Raw genomic sequence first — 6,000 nt, 5'->3', positions numbered from 1 at the left:
AGCAAGATGGGGCCCGATATCTGCCGGGTGACATCATCGATGCGTCAGGACCTCCAGTTTCACCCCATCAGCATTTCCCCACCACAGACATCACATCTCCCAGCCTCTCTCTCTCTCTCTCTTTCTCTCTCTCTCTCTTTCTCCCCTCTATCTCTTAATCTGTTTCTGCGCGCCATCCATCTGGGTCCCCCCCTCTCTCTCTCTGACTCATCTCTTTCCCAACTCGTATCAATATTTCATTTTTCGATCCTCTGTCCCTAAGCGCCATCTCTCTCTCTCTCTCTCTCTCTTTCTCTCGGTCTCTCTCTCTCTCCTGCTGCTTCTCCTTGGCTCTTTACTGTATTTAATGAGACGGTTAACGCCCGTGTGAGTGGTTGCCAGTGAGTGACACACTCTGCCCAGGGCACCACTCGCTCGCTCGCTCACGGTGTGGGCCTCGGGGAGAGGGAGAGTGTGTGGGCGTCGAGACAGTGCTGGAGCTGGATGCTCTCCACAGATCCCTGACCGCTCTTATAAACGAGCAGGCACCTGGCCACAGCAGAGAGGGGGGGGGGGGCAAGAGAGACAGAGAGAGAGTAAGAGAGAGAGTGAGAGAGAGAACGAGAGAGACAGGGAGAGAGAGAGGGGGAGACAAAGAAACAGAGAAAGAGATGAAAAGATAGAGGGAAATAGAAAAACAGATAGAGAGAGAGACATGGAGAGTCTCCTTTCTGCTGGGGGGGGATGAGTAATAGAGAGGTGACGCTGGTCCACGGCGTGCCGTGGGGAGACGAGGTACAGGCAACATGTCAGCTGCTTTTGGCACCTTAACTATGGACACTCACTCACTCGTAGAAACAAAGTCTGGGATGGTGATTGGCTCTGCTTTTCAGCTTATGGTCAAATAAGGACACAAAAAAGCAGACCTGAGCAGTGATGTACCCACAGATACTGTACACACACACACACACACACACACACACACACACACACACACACACATATCTATATGGCATGTGTACATATACATTCTATCAGCGCAGTGGTTTGAGCAGGCCATGATAAACAGAGAGCCATTTGGATGCCTGTCCGTTTCTGTTCCACAAATCACAAAAACAGTCGTTTGTCTAGGCTCTCTGCCTTCCTAATGCACTGGCAATCAGACAAGGCTGCAACGATACACTTATGATTTTCAAGAAAAAGAAACACAAGGAAAATGAGGACAGCAATGGCTTTTGGCATGCTGTCTATAAGCCATTAACAGATCTAAAGTAATGATAGACATGAAATATTTGAAAGCTAAGTTTAGAGTGACAGTCGTGACTGAAAAGGAAGGGTGGTTCTAGTGATGTTATCCTGGACTTGGTGGAGGAGATGACTGGTGACTCTAAAGGTTTATTGTCCGATCGGAAAAACGTTGAAAGCCTCGGTCATTATCGTGAAGGAAGAACGCGAGGAGGCAGCCAAAAGGAACTCGACATTAAGCAAAATGGAAAGGAAACGACAGTTCTTTTCAGCTCCCATGTACAGTGGTGAGTTGCCCATGTGGCCGCACCCTTTGTAGTCAAAACGCCTCCGAGTTTTTTTGCCGTTAACTACGTGCACATGCAAACGTCAGTCTCACACACACACACACACACACACACACACCACACACACACACACACACACACACAAAGACACAAACAGTCAGTAAACAGCTGTACATCACTATTGTGGTTGCAACAAAAGAACAAGGGGACTCAGAAATATGCAGACCATATGGATTTGAAGAAGCATTGAGATGCACATAATATACCAATACACACACAATCTCTCTCTCTCTCTCACACACACACACACACAGCCTGAAAAACATATTCCCTTCACTTTCACCAATACAAAAAAGAGCTAAAGTCTTGGTAAGCCTCATCCCTCTCGTACCACACTTGATTCCTATCTCTCCACACTGGTCTTAGAGAAGACAGGCAGGCCACTTACAGCCTCACAACCTGCAGGTGCTAAAGCCTACTCTGTCAGCAGGCCCCGGAGCGGGCGGAAGCCTCGGGGTCGCGACCTTTCACCTCTCTCTTCATGTGGTGACTCCTGGCTCACCATGACACTTGCTGTAAATACGATTACATAGGTGGTCTTCACACCCTCCCATTTAGAAGGTCTATAGACACACACACATACACACTCGAATACATACACTCACACACCATATGCTAGTAACCTGACAAAGGCCTTCCTTGACAAACATGTGGCGGAAGTGACCTTTGACACCTGGGGGTCCAGTGGCTCAACAATTTTTCAAAGCATTTTTGAGGATTCCAGAAAAAAGAGGCTGTCATAATGAAGTCTGGTGCCATTTACAGACACTGTAAAAATGCAGCTTTTGAACGTTGTCCAGCGGGCCATGGCCATGTCAGCCCCAAGCTGTGAGGGACTGACCTATCTGGCGACCAAACGCATTGCTGAAAGGTGACAGAGGCCCAACTTTTTTTTTTTGTCTTTTTTATCTGCTAGCGATTTTTTCCTCTTTCTCCAGACTTTGAGTTTTTTTGTCTTTGTTCCATATTTATGAGTTTGCGAAGTTAAAGCAGAGGTGAAGGAACTGTTTTCTCACGGACATCTGCCAAGTGTTCCGGCTGCACATCAGATATCTGCAAGCACTCTCCCAGCCCTCTCCTGGACGTCAGAGGTGTCTGTCCTTGCACATCTGTACAAGGCCACAGCACAGGCTCCTTCTGTTACAGAAAACAGCCAAACTTCCCGAGGAGAACAAAAAATCCCCCGAAATGTTTTCCTATAGATAATCATCATCTTCCATTTCAGATGGAGCGTCAGGCCAAGCCACATCGTGTCCACTAGGAAACAACAATAGGCCTGAACTGAATAAAAATGATTACTTCACTTCAACAGAGTCTTTGAGAATTATTTTAGTTGGTCATAGCACTGAAATTTATGTGGGAAGCAATTACTCATGAAAATATGGTTCATTTTACATATCTTTTAGAGGTTGTGTTTATTTTTGGTTTAAAAGTTGGGGCTATGTAAGTTAAACTCCATACATGAACGAACATTGTGCCTGCCATGAATCATAATATAGTCTTACTGAACTCGGCTTTGACAAAAATAGCACTTATGTGAGGTAATAATAGGCTCTCTGTTCTACATGGAGTGAGATACATTACAAGCGACCTATCCACATAAACCACACAGAAACAGCAGCATGGCAGACGCCTGCTTCTCAGCGCTATCTAGACCACCAGAGCCGGCATCCGGTAGTGACCTGGTCATCCACATACGCAGCAGATGTCTATCCCATTACTATACCGCCTCAATTTCCTATTGGGTATAGGGGACTGTAACACTATCAGTCCAGGCTGTGCGTATGATCTTCTGTTTGCCTGTGTTCTCTGGGTATTTTTGTAGATTGCCGGGGATTAGGCACCTGTGATGGTAATTAGTGTGTGTATGTGTATGTGTGTGTGTATGTGTGTGTGTGTGTGTGTGTGTGTGTGATGGGGGGCCAGGGGGCGCCGGAGATGGAGCAGCCCAGGCACCTGGTGAAAGGATGACTTGTGTGTGTGTGTGTGTGCGCCGCTAAGCCCCCGCTACATTCTGAGTGCGCTCCGTCACTCTCGCTCTCACTGTCGGATGAACTCATCCATCCACGCCACCAGAGACGCAGACACCCGCGCCACGCGGGACAGGGGATCAAGTGAAGAGGATAGCAGAGAAGATGCGCTGTGAGAATATGATGCACTGAGAGAGGGAGGGCAATGTGAACACGGCCGAATGGGGCAGAACGAGGACTTCCTTTTACTCCTGTGGTCTAAGTAGGGAAGTGGATTCAGTGTACAGGCCGACTGAAGTCCCCCACTCCAGCAGGGGGCAGGAGTCAAGAGAGCGGCCCTCACATGTAGAGTAGAGGATGCTGCTGTCCAGTGTTGTGTTGTGTTGTCTTGTGCTGTGCTCTGTAGTATTGTGTTAAATTAGTGCCGTGTTGTGCTGGGCTGTTCTATCCTGTATGGTGTTGTGTTTGTAGTGTGGTGGTGTTATGCTGTGCTGTGCTGTGTGGTGTAGTGATGTTTTTTTGTGTTATGCTGTGCTTTGTAGTGTGGTGTAGTGATGTTTGATGCTGTGCTGTGTGGTGTAGTGGTGTTGTGTTAGTGCTGTGCTGTGCTATGTGGTGTAGTGATGTTTGGTGCTGTGCTGTGTGGTGTAGTGATGTTTGGTGCTGTGCTGTGTGGTGTGTTGATGTTTGGTGCTGTGCTGTGGGGTGTAGGGATGTTTGGTGCTGTGCTGTGTGGTGGTGTTGTGTTAGTGCTGTGCTGTGTAGTGTGGTGTGGTGATGTTTGGTGCTGTGCTGTGTGGTGTAGTGGTGTAGTGCTGTGCTGTGTGGTGTAGTGGTGTAGTGCTGTGCTGTGTGGTGTAGTGATGTTTGGTGCTGTGCTGTGTGGTGTAGTGGTGTAGTGATGTGCTGTGTGGTGTAGTGGTGTAGTGATGTGCTGTGTGGTGTAGTGGTGTAGTGCTGTGCTGTGTGGTGTAGTGCTGTGCTGTGCTGTGTGGTGTAGTGGTGTAGTGATGTGCTGTGTGGTGTAGTGGTGTAGTGCTGTGCTGTGTGGTGTAGTGATGTTTGGTGCTGTGAGGCCAGCAGCTGGTCTAGCAGGGGAGCAGCACAGAGCAGAGGAAAGCAGGTCATCGATTCGCCACACTCTCCAGGAGACGAAATGCTGCGGGGCACAGAGGCAGCCTGTTGTCTCACGGTACACACACACACACACACACACACACACACACACACACACACACATCAGCTGTCCACACACTGCTATGCAGACAGAGATTTATGAAAACCCAGGGAAGGGACGCGGAAAAAATAAATAATAATAATTCCAAGACGTTCACACAATAAATATGTTTACAAGTTCCTTGACTTATTTCCTCTGGCTAAAAGGGAAAAAAATAAATGGTGAGTTTTACTTTCTGTTTGTAAAGAGACAAGTCCCAGATGCCGTGACTGCTAACAATACGGCCCACTCATCACCATCGCTGCAGTGTTTGTTTCCGACGATGTCCGCTGGTATTGATCGACTTTATTGCTGGCGTCAATCAATGAGACATAGTCCAGCTCAATGAAGAATGTCTATTCAGAGTATGACTAACTGCTATATGGATATTTCTGACCTCATGCAGTGTTCAATCAAGTACACACGAATGTGGAGAGTAACAAGCATTTTCCTCATTGTTCTTATTTGAATGAAACTGTCTATGGGTTGAGTGTAAAAACACACAGGGGCACAAATCTCTTTGATGTAAATGGTTCTTTATGAAAGTAATATAATAATCTCTATTAAGCATAGCTAATTGCCAAATATTATGGGTCCACAGAGAAAGGTCTGGTGATACGTTTTACACTCCAGATGAAAAATGCAATGGACATACTTGTGCAGATGTGGATAGGAATTTGGCTATTTTCTCTCCTCAACTTTCCTGATTTATGAGACTATCCTAATTACGAAAAAAAAAAAATGCAATTTGATTAACAATGATTTATGGTCATGTGCGCTCTAGTGTCCCACTGCAAGAGCTGACACCAGCAGTGCGAGGCAATCACAGTCCTCTGTGAGAAAGTCCCAGTGAGGAGAAACAGAGCACACAGATGTCCACTCTAACACTCACTTACTTCAGCACAAACCAGTAAAGGACATAGGCCAACACATAAGAAAACATGACAATAAAAGCTGGAAATTCTCTAAATTGTAAGAGTGCTATATTGTAAAAGTACAGAACTACAGTGCTTTTTATTTGACTATAACTACCAAGAACACATCGATGCTGTACTGTACAGATGCAGAGAGACTTCTCTGGGTCACAACAACACTAATCCACACTCGATTATCTTATAGCTTGAGGTCCAAGCCATCACGGAGACGCTGGGCTGTCCGATCCTGGCTGGCTGACCGTTAACATGGCAGGTGTTTCCCCTTGCAGGCTGTTGGCCCCTGTGAGGTGCTCCGTGAGAAATGGTCA

The 6,000-nt window shown here is 46.9% G+C and overlaps 1 protein-coding gene across 1 annotated transcript in view; it reads right to left on the bottom strand.

Moving 5' to 3' along the window:
* dchs1b (dachsous cadherin-related 1b) overlaps positions 1-6,000 on the bottom strand; it is a 96,097-nt gene that overhangs the window by 21,350 nt on the left and 68,747 nt on the right. The window lies entirely within an intron of this gene.

The sequence above is a fragment of the Alosa pseudoharengus genome, unplaced genomic scaffold, assembly GCF_046254945.1.
Source record: "Alosa pseudoharengus isolate Yale_2024_CS ecotype anadromous, Long Island Sound unplaced genomic scaffold, YU_APseudo_1.1 YU_APseudo_1.1_scf_8, whole genome shotgun sequence".
NCBI lineage: Eukaryota > Metazoa > Chordata > Actinopteri > Clupeiformes > Clupeidae > Alosa > Alosa pseudoharengus.
Note: the sequence above shows the minus strand (reverse complement) of the source record. Positions and strands in the feature narration are given on the sequence as shown.